Source organism: Zootermopsis nevadensis, unplaced genomic scaffold (genome assembly GCF_977971745.1).
Source record: "Zootermopsis nevadensis isolate Lab colony 2312 unplaced genomic scaffold, Znev_1.0 Znev_ptg000204l, whole genome shotgun sequence".
NCBI lineage: Eukaryota > Metazoa > Arthropoda > Insecta > Blattodea > Termopsidae > Zootermopsis > Zootermopsis nevadensis.
In genome coordinates this window covers 51,759-68,659 of record NW_028259335.1, presented here as the reverse complement: position 1 = coordinate 68,659, position 16,901 = coordinate 51,759, and the positions used below count along the sequence as shown (strand labels likewise).

The 16,901-nt window shown below is 37.9% G+C and overlaps 1 protein-coding gene and 1 long non-coding RNA gene across 8 annotated transcripts in view; one reads left to right on the top strand and one right to left on the bottom strand.

Annotated features, from left to right (window-relative positions):
* Positions 1 to 450: 450 nt before the first annotated feature.
* Positions 451 to 8,408, top strand: LOC147870744 (uncharacterized). Its single transcript, XR_015533206.1, has 2 exons — positions 451 to 3,634; positions 4,948 to 8,408. It is a non-coding gene; the product is annotated as an uncharacterized LOC147870744 (long non-coding RNA).
* LOC147870742 (structural maintenance of chromosomes protein 6-like) overlaps positions 7,179 to 16,901 on the bottom strand; it is a 36,931-nt gene continuing 27,208 nt past the window's right edge. For 2 of the 7 annotated variants that reach the window (XM_087342031.1, XM_087342025.1), the window contains 3 exons: positions 16,639 to 16,699; positions 14,523 to 14,668; positions 13,060 to 13,275 (listed from right to left, as the gene is read on the bottom strand). The gene's annotated coding sequence lies outside the window, so the exon portion shown is untranslated. Of the gene's footprint in view, positions 8,438 to 9,066; positions 9,131 to 13,059; positions 13,276 to 14,522; positions 14,669 to 16,638; positions 16,700 to 16,901 lie in introns of those variants that run through there. The other 5 variants (XM_087342023.1, XM_087342024.1, XM_087342026.1 and 2 more) reach the window with 5 other exon arrangements.

The following is a 16,901-nucleotide window of genomic DNA, read 5'->3' as shown; positions in this document are numbered from 1 at the left end:
ACTGCCAATTATTTGGAAGTAAATATTTAAATTCTACTATTAAGAAGGCATGTTTATGTTGCATTATAAATAGCTATTTTTAACCCTTTAAAGCCTAATGGTAAGTATAAATACCCTAAGCTTCAACAATTAATTTCCCTGCATGTCTCGGCACCGAAGATAAATGCATTCTACTCTCGCATTTCCCTCGTCCTCAACCATCCACACAGGGTCGCCAGTCTATTTTCATTTGCTATTTTGGGCAAACTGTATCAAACAAACACACAATAAAGACACAAAATTTATCTAATTATCCGTCGGCAGGTTTCATTTCGACATGGGTTCGTATTCTTTGATTAGTTAAGCAATGAAGGCCACCACTAAAAGTATTATAGTTCTAAACACTTAAGCACTGGAGGTGGAGACAGATGAGATATTACTTTCTTCTGGCTATTACGTGAGTATATACAATTTCATATAATAATTCACGGCACTCATTGGAACCACGGTTCCGGAGAATTTGACTTAAATACGTCTATACGGAAAGGAAGTTTATATATTGACTTTATTCTAAATATTTCCTTTATAGATCCTTTACAATTGAGATAAGTTTGATTAAGACATTGATTATTTAACTTGAATTAGTTACGTTTAAGATGCATCTGTGGTAGATGAATGGCGGTTGCTTCTAACCTTTCGTCCCCCCTTCCTCAACGGCGGTCTTGGCTTCGTTTCCATAGAAACGGGAAGATGCTGTCATCACTCTGGTTACATTCTGAGACACACGACAGGTGCAGGGATGCCATAAAAAGATACATAGATTTTTAACTCCAATACTTCATGAATTTCAAGGAATTTTTGATGGAGATAGAAATTTTGTATACAGACGTAAACATGTCCACGAATTTCGTGGCATCAGGGTGAAAATTAACATAGGTTGTATCTGTTGACCTAATGATGGAAATTTTGCTTAGACAGTTATAATTAAATGTAATGATTATTAATATTATACGCCACTATCACCGTAATTATAAAATGAAAGGAAGGGATGGTATGAGGACTATAATCACATCAATGATCCTGATGGAGAAAGATGACACCTGAAATGTCGCCGTAAAAGTTTTAGGTCGTACATTCTACTTGATGTTAGGATAATGAACGACGCCATTTCACTTAAAGCCAAGCTAATAATTCCCTAGAAGAGTTTTCAACTACACGCTTCTAGAAAAGCGAAATCTAGAAAGACCAAAGACAGCTCGTGTAAACAAGAAACAGATCTAATGGACCTAAACACATTAGAAAGAAAGTTGGTGTCACAAATTCTTCCCAGGTCGAGAATTCAGGTTCTCACGGCAGCGAGTACGAAGAAGACTGTCTTCTGAGAAGTTTCGGGGGTCATACTGCCTCCATCTTCAGGGCACACACAACGCAACATCGCAGAAGACAGAAATCTTCATTCTCGCCGCTGAGAAAACTTCAAATTTCGCCCTGAAGATGGAGGCAGTATGACCACCGAAACGTTAGTAGAGATCTACCTGACTACAGAGCTCAACATCCCAAAAGACAGAAATATTCATACTCACCGCTTTGAAAACTTCAAATATCGCCCTGAAGATGGAGGCAGTATGACCACCGAAACGTTAGTAGAGATCTACCTGACTACAGAGCTCAACATCCCACAAGACAGAAATATTCATACTCACCGCTTTGAAAACTTCAAATATCGCCCTGAAGATGGAGGCAGTATGACCACCGAAACGTTAGTAGAGATCTACCTGACTACAGAGCTCAACATCCCAGAAGACAGAAATATTCATACTCACCGCTGAGAAAACTTCATATTTCGCCCTGAAGATGGAGGCAGTATGACCACCGAAACGTTAGTAGAGATCTACCTGACTACAGAGCTCAACATCCCAGAAGACAGGAATCTTCATACTCACCGCTGTGAAAACTTCAAATATCGCCCTGAAGACGGAGGCAGTAAGACCCCCGAAACGTTAGTAAAGATCTACCTGACTACACAGCTCAACATCCCAGAATGTAGGAACCTTCTTACTCGCAAATGAAAGAAACTCAAAACTCGTCCTGATGATGGAGGCAGTATGACCTCCGAACTTTACTTTTATACCCTTTAAATGGAATGGTAAGTATACGTACCACCTACTCCAACAATCAGTAACACTTTGTGTGGTTCTCGCCGTAATCAGCGGTCAATTCCTTAAACAGCGTTAACCAGTTGATCTCTGTAATGGTGAAGAGTTGTGTTTTCTTCGCGGTACGGACTGGATTCTTAAATATCATTCAAGGATTCATTCGCTAACAGCATTCTGACATTCCTTTCAATCCATGAACGTACTTCAAATTCGCTACTTTTATAGAATTCAAGTATTCAAGACTATCATCATTTCCCTTCAACTGTTTACTGAGCCTGAGTTCAGTGTTTTTCATGGAACAGGGCGCCATACCCTAAGCCAGATCAGTCCACTCCACACCATGTACGTTTAACGATGTCAGAATTGCGTGGAGTTCTACTCTCACGCCTTTATGGAGTGCGCTTTAGGCTGAGAGCTAAGTTTTTAATATTATCATTAATCAGTGCGTGGCTTGCGTTACGCAGTGGTGTTAAGACATCGCGAAGAATGACGTATTCTCCTTCAGAACCCTCGAGCGTCTGCTCTGGCTAAAATTTGTTTCCTTCTCTCTGGGCTTGAGGAGATATGAAACTATGACAACTGAGAAATGTAAAGGGGAGAATAAAATTAAAATTAACCCTGAAGAAGTAGGATGTAAGCATGTGGCCCCATGGAGAGATCTCATGAACCTCTAAATTCCATAAAAGACTGGGAATTTCTTGACCTGGTCTCAAGGACTCCACTTGTCTCATTCAAAGAACATATGAACCCTGACATCTTACAGGAACATAAATTAGATTTATTGAAATCCATGGAATAATGTAGTTTACAGTATAGCTCCTACTACAGTGTACAAATGAAAGGGACATCAAAGTAATAGATACAAAATAAATGTTCCCCAGTGAATTTCAAACCTCTCTGGCAAATAGAAGTCTCTTCGGGAAATCAAAGATCAATACCTCAAATCACTGTTTTGATTAAAGGTACAGTAAATATAGCCTCCAGCTCATTTTATGATTTGAAACATTTTATATATTTTATATCCTCACTTAAATAATAACAGAGTTGGGATCAAAAGTAATTCATTAAGAACAATAATAAAGACGAATTTGCCAGACTTTAAATAGCAAAGCGTGATAACTCGCCTAGTCAAAAGCAGCAACATTTAAATAAATATTATAAAACCCACGTGATAACTGGCAGCAAAGGTCTTTAAGAATTGTTTTCCAATCCATATGAAATGGTTCTTTAACCATGCTCAAATTCGCACGAGTTACTTATCAGCAGTGGGTAAAACAATTTCGAGATGATGGAACCACCACCCTAGCAAAGAAAACAAATTCTGCGAACACAACAACTCTCTGAAAGCGACAACAGATGAGCAGAAACGTCAGATACTCGGCCGCCATCTTTCGCGTCGGTCTACTTGATCGTTGATTACATGTAGCAAAAAAAATTGTAGGCAGTCACTGCAATATGTCGTTGCCATGGCCGTGTCCAGTTAGGTTATGTATGGCCAGGTCATTATAATTATCTTTATTTCTCTTTATTATTCGTATGTTCACTCAATTTTTTTGGATTAGCTGCTTTGTGATTCATATTTTCATTCTGTCTGTGTGTGTTGTAATTTCAAAGTCTTAAGATAGTATAATTGCGTCATATTGTGAATCAAATATTAAATTAATTATTCGGTTTTGTCCGTCTAATCATTTTACAAATAAGATAATTAAATTATCATTTTATGTCCCACATCAAATAATCGATTTACATTTGGAACATTTTTACAACGTGTTTCGGTTTCATCGAACCATCTTCTGGTGTAAAATTATATCGACAAACTTAAAACTCAATTACAATTTCGATATAATTTTACACCTGAAGATGGTTCGGTGAAACTGAAACATGTTGTAAAAATGTTCCAAATGTAAATCGATTATTCGATGTGGAACATAAGATGATATTTTAATTATCTTATTTGTAAATTTTAAATATAATTGTGATTAGACGGACAAAACCGAATAATTAATTCAAAGTCTTAAATTTAGACAGCTATGTTTCAAACAGTTGTGTGGTTAGTGCACATTCCCAGTTTCACTGTAAATTTATTCAAGATCAAACATTTGATGTCTTCTTCAGTGTTTCAACTTCTTGTGCGTAATGTGTAGATCTATTTGTAGCTTATCATTTCTCTAGGTCAATACTTTGTTTTGTATTATGTGGAATTTATATAATAGTACGAATTTTACTTTATAATATATATTGTATTATTATTTTTATTATGACTTTTTCCACATCTATCGTCATCTGACTGTCTTATGGATCCATGAAATGTAAATAAATTATTATTATTATAGGAATTACTGTGCTTAATCTAAGTCCCTATAACTTGCATGTCACTTTGATGATGTTCACATGGCTTAAGTACACTTCTGCCATTAGAATAATTTCATACAAATAGAATAGCATTAAGGTACGCCACAATATAGTCAATAAAAATATACTCTGCCACATTTATTGATTGTGCGTTACGGAACGGACATAATTAATTTAAACTGTGTCCAGTCTGAATTAATTAGTATCTTATACAAAGTGTTCAAACGTAGAGCTTGGATGAAAATGTAATGATTTAAAGAAAAAGGTCCATATATGGGGATTAAATGTAAGATGCTGGTATATGAGGCTGTGTACCTTGGCATTAGTGCAGTTGAGCAATGGAAGGTTAATGAGTTTCATAAAGGTGCACAACATGATAACAGTTTATGTTCTGGAAATTAAGTGAAGAATTATCATGAGATACCATTTTGTCCTGAAAATAATTATTATAAATTTTCAGGCATGCAGTGTTCTAATTCTGAAGTCCTGAAATTATGATATCAGAAGTCTGCAAGTTTCAGTCTGGAATCTGCCAGTGTAAAGACTCTCTCCTGTTTTGTGTGTTTGGTGCACAAGAAATGTGCTATCTAACAGAATTATGTTTAATTCATAATTTTACAGCAAGAAATTGATATTATCAAAGTAGAAAATAGAGTGAAGAAGATCCCATTGGTATCAACACTGACGAGGTTTACATACCATCGACATTTTCTGTAAAGAATTTTGAACCGGAAGTAAGCATTGCTGTTAGCTTTCATTTGCATGAAATGGTTACAATGAAACAACTTTTCTTCAGCTTAATAATGTTGCAGTTTTGTGCTCTGAACTGGATCACAGGTTCGAAGTGAATAGTCTATTGATTATCTTCACCTACTAAGTGATAACAATCGGACATAGTCGTAAAGAATGTCTGTTCCATTTCATGTAATGGGAGGGAATAGCATTGACTGATACATGTGTGGTGGTTCTACAGAACTGCACAGATTCACCGAAAGATGTACCTGGTTCAGATAGTGAGACGTGTTACGATGGAAATCAGGTCGTCGGTATAAACACAGAGGATGTCACAGATATAGAAGTTGAGGAACACTCTGTGCCAGTAACACAGGTTATCTTATTTTCACTGCCGAGAACATTTTTTACAAGTACACAAAGTCACTTTTGTAGGATCTGAGTTTTTCACAGCGGTGACTCTAATGATGACTGTCTTCTGGGTTGTAGCAACGTGTAGTCTGGTAGAAGTTTACCAGCGTTTCAGAGTTCCTTGCTGCCTCCGTCGTCAGGGCGATGAGTTGGTAACCTGTCAGATTACACGGTGCTACAACCCAGAAGACGGCCATCTTCAAACACACTATTGAGTTTTTCATCTGTTGTTCTATCTGTCCATCCAGAGGAAATGACCCACTTCTGGTGAATGGATTTTGAAGAGTGCTTTCCAAAATGTGTTCAGTGGATTATGTTTTGTTGCACATTGCTTATAGAGTACTAGTTTTAATCAGTCCTTAATTTAGGAAAGTAATTAAATATTGAGTAGATTATGAAATGTTTTAAACAGTGTTATAACCACAGGAACATTGTGTTTCTTCATCCCCTCCATTAACCCTTTGAAACCAAAGCTCATCTGAATAATTTTGAAGAATTCATTCCGTATCACTAAGAAAGCACAACTCTTCAACATTACAAAGATAGCTGGTTATGTTAGGTTATGTTAGGTTGGTTAGGTTAGGTTAGGGTAAGGAAATAATTGCTGTTTGTTAAAGTAGGTGGCGCATGTAGTTACAACTGGGCTTTAAATTGTTAAGCATTGTTTTGATAGTACATCCTGCCACTGAACATAGTTTTCAGGACAGTAGACTGATCGACACCCATTTCTTCAATACCTGTTGGAAATCTTGGGTCTGCAGAAGACTAACATCTGTAAGTATAATAATGACAACCGGAAGATGGGAACAGAACCAATATTCAAAACACTGTTTATATCAAATATAATTCAGACAACACACAATGTCCAGATTGTATCATCAGTCTGCTACTGTCATCATTGCTTAGAGAATCATCAGTTGTCCTGTTATAGACCCAGAACAGTAATGATAACTCTATCCTGCTGTGTAGGAACAGAGTGTAACAAAGTTATGAAGGAAATGAAGTTCGATCTGCTAACATTCATAGATTCTGAAAATGGTTCTGCAGTAAGTGACACTGATATTAGGGTAAGCTGAGTTACCAGACTGCACTTACAGTGAATCTTGCCTAGGATGATGAACCGTGTGGTTTAGTCTTTCCACTGGAATGAGGACTGTCTGTCTGTATGCGGTAGCCCTCTAGTGGCCTTTCCATCAACTTTGAGTTACAACTGACCAGATGGTCAATCCTTTACTGTTCTGTAATTTCCTCTTCTCATGTTCCTTTTATCTTCTCTCTTTCGATGGCTTGACATTCCTTTGCCTGGTCCTGGTGGACCATCTTACAGGATGGGGTTGTTAATAGTTGTGTTGTCTGTGCCTGTGAACTTTAACGGTGCGTGGGCTAAATACTCGATGATGATCTCTTGAGGTTGAGGCACGTTTGGGATTAGTGTCCCTTCAAGTGTAAACAGTTTTGTTTGTATGTATTATTTTATATTTCAATACAATACAAGGTTTTAAGACTCTGAAATGCTGGTAAACTTCTACCAGATTACACAGCAAAACATCTGAAAAGGCAGTTATGTTTATTTAAGCTGATTTTGTGAAAATATATTAACAAGAGTAGCAACACTATATGCTGTTAGTCAAAATCCATCAAGACAACTGCATAACCTCACTTCCTGATACTTAAGTTCCCACACACAAATTAATTTAACTTCTTGTGTGCCAGTTTTTCTAACAAAATCTGACTGGGTCAAGAGAACTTCAGTTTGGACATTACGGCATGGAATGAGAATCTGGGAAGATGTGGCATAAGTGACATTTGCAAGTCTTCCATGCACTGGAGATACGATGCCCCTGAACCTTGTTCCTACCAGGCTGTCATTCAGGAGTCCAACCGATGCATATTGAACTCAGACCTGACAAACTAAATGCATTAGCACATTTACAATATCTCGATAATTTTATAACCTAGCATTCATGTTATGTAAATTCTTCATGTACCACACAGAATTAACAGTTTAAACTAATATGGAGGCCCATAATTCTTGCAATATTTATAAAACACACCTTCCACTAAATTCTGGTCATGTGATGGGGTTTGGTAAGTAAAGTAAAGTTTGTCCCACTATACGCCATGTAGGCGCTTGGGTGGAGAGACGGTATAGCTCCTCTCTTCCTTGACCTCGGCACTAGATGGGGGGTGTGGTCAGCATCACGCTCCGGTCGGCTTTACCTCCGGGAAAGGACCCCCGGTACCCATCGTAGAGGAGGCTGGGTGGGCCCCAGAGGCTAGAGGAAAAATCCTCTGCCCCCGTCGGGGATCGAACCCCGGTCGTCCAGCCCGTAGCTAGTCACTATACTGACTGAGCTATCCAAAAAAACATAATTATCACCTTGGTTTCAGACTCATTCTTTCTCCTCTTCATGTTATGTTCATCCAGAAATTTTTCTCATTTCTTTAACAGAGTCCTTTGAGTGAACATCAACCTTTACACAGTGGAGAGAGTCCATATGCATGTAATGTGTGCAAAAAATCATTTCGTCAAAATGGTGGTCTCAGGACACATCAAGTCACGCACAGTGGAGAGAGTCCATATGCATGTAATGTGTGCAGTAAATCATTTCACTCAGAGGGGTCATATGAAGAGACATCAAAGTATATATCATTGAGACTGTTCTTATGTGTGATGAATGATCAGTGCATACGTAGTACATAGTATCCTAAATCCTATGACATGTAAGATATTTTCCTGCCCTGAGATTCTGAATAAATGTCAACTCGTGCAGAGAATATGTTCCGATACTGGAGTAACGTCTTACCTGTTCACACAAAACAGAAGATATATTTGAAAAAAAGAAGATTGGCAAAAATAAACAGCTTTAAGGGTTTCAGTGAAAGTTCTGTAAGTTCTTTAGAACTATGAAACTAATATATTCGTCTCAGCTTATTTGGCCTGCTCTTCCAATCCTCTTTGCCTACTAAATATGATGCAACACTAATTCATTCAGAACATAACAGAAAAATCTTAATAACAGACTCCATGCAGCAGAGTTCTTGAGTCATCAAGGAATTCCCAGTCTTTCATTGAACCCTAAGTTTCACAGCTTGAGACACTGGAATCAAATACACACACTTTAGAAATCTCGAAAAAAGACTTTTAAAACAAATGCTAGGTCGGAGAAAACATAACATTAATCTATTTTAAGGGATATATTTTGTTTCATTTACGATTCATTAAGGTTACAAGAACAAGAAATAAAATTCTAGCTGGAATATTGCATGGAAGCGAGCACGAGGAAAATTTCCACTTAAAGCCGTTGTGCACAGTTAATCTACGAAAAATTTTTATAAACAAGGTTATACGAGAAATTCAGATTACACATCACGATATAAACTTAAATATTGCTCACAAATCAAACTGTGCGAAACACGAAGTATTTAAACATACCATAATCTTCTTTCCTTTATACTCCAACATAATACACGATCGCCCAACCTCCTGACCGGCTCCCCTGAAAAAGAAGTGAGGTTAGGATCGAATATTTCCGAAAAACCAATATTATTCTAACCTATAGCTAGTGTAAGATAACAGCATTAACATACAAAGGACATACTTGGGACTCGGGCTTTCTTTTAGTCGACATATTTCGCCTTACGTTTCAAACCAACAACGTAGAACACACAATTTACAAACTCAATTGCTCAATGCAAAATGGGCATAGAGTACAGAGTATAGAAGTTCGTAAACAATCACAAGGTACTGTAACCTGTACGAAAGACTTTCTAATGGAACGTCTGAAGAAAATCTACTCCCTCCCAAACCTGCTCCACAGTCCAGGTATTTCTTCATTCAATTGTATGCTTTTCTCGACTGTTACGAAATGTATATGTTAATCTCTGTGTACAGAAAACCACGCGTCAGTTTCTTATATTATGAGAAGAACACCAGATTCATAAGGAACCACTAAAGTAGACTCATGATGTAATTTATGTTCTTGACAACCAAATATGGTGCTTATGCGATTACAATCGCGGTGCCCGAATTTATAACTTGTGTTGGGCAAGGCCGTGGTTTAGGCAACACGGAGTTTTCCTCCGTGGCATCCCAACAATTACTCCATTCACACACAGAAGAAGGCAATGGCAAACCACTTCTGGATCATCTGCCAAGAACGTATATGAACAGGTCCCAGTCCGAGAAAAGGATGGAAGGATCCTGTTCATATGGACCTGTCGTCAGACAGAACACTACAAATAAAATACAGACGGATTAAAACAAATAATTAATATAATATTCACAATATGACGCAATTACACTATCTTATCAGACGTACGCCGCTTTCGCACTACGAAAACTCTTTTATAGAAGCTTAGCAGCAAAGAGACGTGAAAACTAAGCGAAAGGATTCATAATTCATATGACAGCCTAACAGAGGATGCGTGATATTAAAATATGACGAGAATCGAACTCGAGCCGGAGAGAACGAAAATACGTCCCCGTGACAAAATCTAAAAATGTGAAAATCGGCGCTTCTTGTGTCTACGTGCTCTTTCGGTCGACTCTCAAGAGTCCATGTGCGTTGTTTGATCTTAGTTTACGAAAAAGATCAAGATGGCTGCCTCCATCATCAAGGCGATGAGATTCAAGGTCAACATAATTTAACCTCGCCCTGGATATCTATATTAACGTCTATACTTGAGCTTAACACACGCGGTTCAATTTGTTTGTACGAATGATTTATCATTTATTGGTTTCATTGACATAGAAATGTTAATTTTCACCGGAATTAATTTCATCCTGACTAGAGTAATTTTGTTGCTACTCTGTGCTGTGTAATCTGAGCACTTACGTGAATTAAGAATAAGCAACGAATCCGATTAGTTTAATTTCATGTTAATATTTTTGCTGTTTCTAAATGATTACAATAAACTTTCAGCCCTTCTCAACTCTTTAAATCCCAGTGGTAAATGTATATACCATCTGCTTTAATAATAACTATCTTAATTTTGTATTTATGGATATCATATGATTCTCACTTTAACCCTTTGAAGCCGAAGATCGTCTGAATATTATTTACGAATCCAGTCCGTACCGCGAAGAAAACACTACACCTCACCATTACGAAAATCAGCTGGTTAACCCTTTGAAGACGAAGATCGTCTGAATATTATTTATGGATTCAGACCGTACCGCGAAGAAAACACTTCACCTCACCATTACGAAAATCAGCTGGTTAACCCTTTGAAGCCGAAGATCGTCTGAATATTATTTACGAATCCAGACCGTACCGCGAAGAAAACACTTCACTTAACCATTAGAAGTCGAATCAGGCGGTACCACATAAGATTTAACAAAAGAACATCCCGGTCAAAGCCTTAAACATAAAAATAAACTTTGTGGGATTTGAGGTTCTGACGGAGTTGGGTTGTCAAGCCTCTGGGGCTTGTTGGTAGATACCAATGTTTCGGAGGATCTGTTGCTTCTATCCGCAGGTCTGAAGAACTGTGAGCCCAAGCCCACATGGTGTCCGAACTCTTCTGTTATTTACCTGTACTCCGATCTTAATCTGTATGTGACAGGATTTAATCTTGTACGATGGACAGATACATCTTTCAGCTCTGTGTATGTGGACGATACTTTTTGGCTTCATCCACACACGTGCTTAATTCTCTAGCTAAGATTACAGATGCTTACAAATAAGAGAAATTCAGACCTCGGTTTATTTTATTTAATTATTTTATTTTTTATATTCGACTTTAATGACTTTGACTGCAAGATAAACCAGTTACGCGGGAGCAGCGTGTTCGAGATTCAATAATACGTGAGGATGATGTTCATGCCCTGATCCGGGTAGAGAATCTGCCGTGTCAGATGGTTCTTGAACACAGGAATTATTATTTTCTGCTCGATGGAAACCCCGAACAGTTTGAAGCCCAAAATTTGTCGAAATAATATTCAAGAACGCAGTCTGTACCAGGAATGAAAGACAACACTTCACAGTTAAAAAGAGATCGGTAGTTAATGACAGTTTGTTACGAGAATCGAAGCAGTTTGAATTGCTAGTCCTCCTAAGAGAGGGGGCCTATATATTTAAAGTTTTAAAATACATGATAGATCTGTTTTGTGTGAATTTTGGGGAAAATATTAATGGGAGTCTATCAGAACATTCAGTCTACAGAAGGAAACGATCAGTAGCCATAAACTGTAAGTGATTGTAGAAGTTTGTATTGTTCAATAAACCAGTTTCTATGTATGGGCTTGTACACTTTTCTCTGATCCTTACTGTCAAAGCTCCTAAGGTATATTAGGTTTCCCATATTTTTCATTCAACATTTCAAGCTTTCGAGGCTCTTTAAGGTTTGATAATTGTGTTGGTTAATCAGAGCACTTGAAATACATTGTTTCTGTGTTCTAGTACCATAATGTCAGAAGAGATATTGTACATTGATCTGAATCATTCAAACAGAGATTCCTTTGAAACACAGGGAGTCAGAATGATGTTCATAAGAACATAAAACATGCTGATGATAGGAAACTTAAAACTGTTTGTCCACTTGGGTGCGAGCAGTGGTCGTCAGCTGACGTGCCACTGAGAGAAATGGACTCGTCTCCGGGAGAGCTGCGCCTAGATGCTACGTGCGTCGAGGGAGCGGGTCCCGGCTGGGAACCGGGGCCCTTGGCTAAAGGTTTCAGCGCGGTGGGGTGATCTTTAGTGGGGAGCGGTGTCGAGGAATCCAAACTTCTAACTCCCCAGCGCCTGGCCCAGAAGAGGAATGCCTTCTCGACACCAGGACATGATCAATCTGATTGACCACATCCATACTTGGTACCTTCCAAACAAAGGACAAGTTTCTGAAGTGTCCTTCGAGCCTTATCTTGCACATTCTGTCTCCTAAAGGCTCGAAACCTAAATAGCTTCGTTTTTATCCACCCTGCCACGTCCATCCCATACTTCAGCACCTCCGTCATCATGTGGCCACGGTCAGTGTCGCGGTTCGCTTCCGAGTCCGTGAACGTTTGCCAGGGTCCATTACCAAAATGATCCATCCGAGGCTCTTTTGAGAGTATCCTAACAGTACTCGTTTTCCGGGGTGGGGTTGTTATAACCCCAAGCCCCAACCTGGAGGACCAGGGTATCGCTCTTAGTCTGGCGCATCGCCTTAGACCTGTCCGGCTTGGGTGACCCTACCATGAGCCGAAGCTCCGGCCGGCATAGCCCTTTCACACGTGAGCTGAAGTGACTGCTAGAGATAGAAATCCCAGCGAAACGCATTGGACCCTTTCAGACGAGAGCCGCGGTGAACCTGTGCGAGCGGCTCATCAGCCACTATGCAGCTCTCCCCGCTAGAAGCGGCTTATGGCGGGGAGAGTCTTGCCTGCTTCGACATGGAACCCTTTCACACACGCAAAGAAACTTGAATTTGTAGGAAAAAGAGGTGGTTAGAGCAAAAATTTTAATATCAAACGTACCTACGGAACAAGTCAGCGATTTTAAATACTAAATTAGTCCGTTCCTTAGCTATCTTCAATGCTTTCTTGTAAATGTGACTATTTCTATGTTCCTGCAATCCACACTGAACAATATCTGTATGTTGGTACTCGTGTAAATCTAAGCCGCTGTTCAAAGTCTTGTAGCACCGATGTGAGATGTTCATCCTGGAAAGATAACATCTTTTTATCTATTAAATTTGTTACCAGCTACCAAATATGACACTGTCTCATCCAGTTCTATTGATTTGTAACTTAAAATACAAATGAAAAGGGAAAAATACAAGAGCTGAGAGGGTTTACAATGATCCGAGCTGTGCAATAAACAAATCATACTGTCGTCTACATAGGGATTTTAATTCTGTTATTATAATCATCGCTTTTCCAATTTCCATTAAGGAGTGTTGACAACTTAATATATTTCACTAAAATAATTAACACTTTAAAATAAGCACGGTACGCTTCCGTGATAAGAGAAATAATCTAAAATACTTCATCCAAGTATAAAAAGTAATCAAGTATATCAAACTGCTTACATGAATATGAAATATATCTTAGTGCGAAACAATTTATATTTCACAGAATTTATTACAAACTTTTCTCGACTTACTGCGAGCAGGCAACAATTTTTTTAATAGTGGCCAGGCTCATCACTGCGTAATATCAGTCGGACTACATTTTTTCAGTCCCAAACTTTAGGGACAAACATAAGCTAACCTTAGATACCCACAAATGCTCAGGTAGAATAGAAGAAATTTAATGAACAAATCAAAATTATTGTTCTCTGGCCAGAATACATTCTGTAATTAATTAGTCTTTATGGAAATATTATCTAAAAATTATACCGCTTCGACTGATTTAATTGAATGAGTTATGAAAATAATTATCGATAGTAAAAAGAAAATTTGGAGAAAAAGCATGACAGTCCATGTTTAAATAAGCAACTTTTATTTTTGTATTATTATCATTCTTATGTCCCACTACACGCCATGTAGGCACTTGGCGTTAACCTCGACACTAGATAGGGGCAGGCAGCCCTCGGAGGAGGAAAAACCCTTTGTCCATGTTGGGGATCAAGTCTATAATCACTCAGCTACCCCAGATCCCCTTTCTATCAATGAAGATTATTAATTATAAACAAGTCTGTAGCGTATCGTCCCAGCGAATTATGTTCATTCTGTGTGTGAAAGTGATGGGTAGGAATAAACAAATGTGTCTGTAGTCTTAAGTAAATGCCTGGAATTATAGGGTAGCATGCAGAATTTAAATCCAGTTATATTTTTTTTTCCTTAAAATCCATCTGCTACATGTGGAGCTGAATCCTACCTTCAATGTGTCTATTCCTCATATTCACGGCGATTCAAATTCAGTAGATTTAAGAATACGCATGTAAAATTGCCTGTGTAATTACAAACCTTCGTTTTCTTCATCTGACAGCTCACGTTTTACGTAGTATAAAAGTAAGTCACGGATCCCATACTCATTCCGCTTGGACACTGCAAGCGATTTCTTAATAAACTCACTCGTCATATTTATTTCGTGACCAAAGAGTTCCCAGCACCTGCGACAAGTATAAATTTATAAAATGAACAAACACGATTAAATCCACGTTTACGGATCACTAATTTGTGTCTGTAAGCGTATACTGTATTCAAATCAACCAAAATTCAAATTGATTTAATTATTATAATGCAATTTAAATTTTAGTTAATAAATAAACTACAATACTGTAACAAGACGCAGCAGCAATTATTCATATATATATATATTTTAACTCTTAATGACAAGACATGCAGTAGAATCTTATGATCTGTCACACCTGATATACTTAAATATAAAACAGCTTTAAATCACTGGGAGAAAAAGTTCAAAATTCAGTCCTGCAAGCAAAGTCTGAAAATTACATGTTAATGACAATAAACAAAGAATAATGACTTAACCTCAATTTTGATATTCACGTCCTCGACAAAGAGAGCAAAGTCCTGATGGTAGCATTTCATTTCATCTGGCAAGTTCTCTATAACAAAGTCCAATTGCACCTGCTATGCCATTCTCTTGAGAAATACTAATTTTATTTAAATTTCTGGAACATGAAAATTTGAAATTGTTCCCATACGTGGGCACCTCTAGTGACAGGATACATATTCAAATGTCTGCACAAATATTACATATCCGTTCCTTCATTTCAGTAAATTCTGATGACAACTGTGAAATTGTAGACACATTTCTTGGAATACCCCCCAAAAGAATATAATTAATATAATAAGCCTGGAGTAACAAAGGAACTGACCCAATGGCACATGGCAGAAGGGGTAGAGATCTGACTTGTTGAAACCTTTCAAATTTCATTCTGTATCATCTTCAAACAACTACCAGAAATAACACATCATATTTTCTTGTGGGGTAACGTTCTGTAACTTCGATATAATTGTCGATGGTGAAACAAATGAAATATATCGTAACAAATGTATACTTTCACTGGTCTTATTAAAAGAGAAATGGTTTTCAGATCACGTCATACAGTATTTATAAGGAACATATTCAAAATGTAAACAAACTGATATTAAAGTGATAATTAGATATGTGCACAGGTCCAATTTGTTTTAACTCAAACCCAAATACTTAAGTAAGATGACAAACTTAAAATTCGTCAGTCAAAATAAGAATCAAGCTTGTTTCGTATAACAGGTTGTAACCGTCCCACTCCCGTCTGCTGTTGGAGTTGCCCGGCTCGGTTGCAGTCTTGTCGATCCTTGTCGTATGTGATGTAATTCGGGATTTCTGCTCATGTAGGCATGGAACTTTTCTCAGGGAATATTACATGGAGGGGTATAAGCTGAAGGTTTCGGTAATGGCTTCGAGACTGAAGTGCATAGTTTTTTGCAAGCACAATTTATTTCTTTTACGATTCACATCCACTGGCCGAATCGAGCTACAAAACAATTTAGGATGTTGCTTCCTCTGAATTCCAGAAAAGAGTGTCCTCACAAGAAAAATTTCCTGTCCTTTAGTCATAGGACTTCCCCCTTAACTTTCACAAAAAATGATGTATTTGGGCAGTAATGATGCCCTAGCTCACGTGGACCATTAAAAAAACCCTTTAGCCGGCGGGTGCCCCCTGCAAGAATTTTGGGGGTCACACGGTGCGATAATTCTTTCCTTTACAGTCGTAACAAGTGAAACTCGTAAATCTTTATTACTTGTTTCCAATTTATTTTTATTTGCGCCTCACCGGGACTCGAACCCAGAACGCGCGGTCACAAGGTGTAACACGCACGTTACTTTGTGATTATAAAACATATAAGCAAGTGTGACAATTATGATGCTGAAGAGCTCTGTTGACATATAAGATATACAACTTGTAGAAGTAAGGAGAACCTAAGATACTCAGGATAATAATGCAGTTGTTAATACGCAAACAATTTTTTGTTGTTGCGAAGTGTTTGGAAAGAAAATCACCCATCTACAATATTTATTTTTTCATAATTACAAAACCAAAACTAATGCAACGTGCATTTGTTTTGAACTCACCTTCAATCAAGTGCATTTTTTCCCTCTTCTGTGGCCCTTCCCTCAGCAAGGATCACTTCCTCTGAAAACACAGACCACAATCTTGCATTTTGGAAAACAAAATTGAATTTTCAAAGCGGAAATTAAGATGAGATTGACCGACATGACAGTAAATTTCTCTTCTATGCCACCATAAATGAGAAACATTTTGATTTACTTTCTCATTTATAGTAAATCTTTCAACTGATTTTTCCTAGCCCTGGTATTAGATCTGAAGATAACAA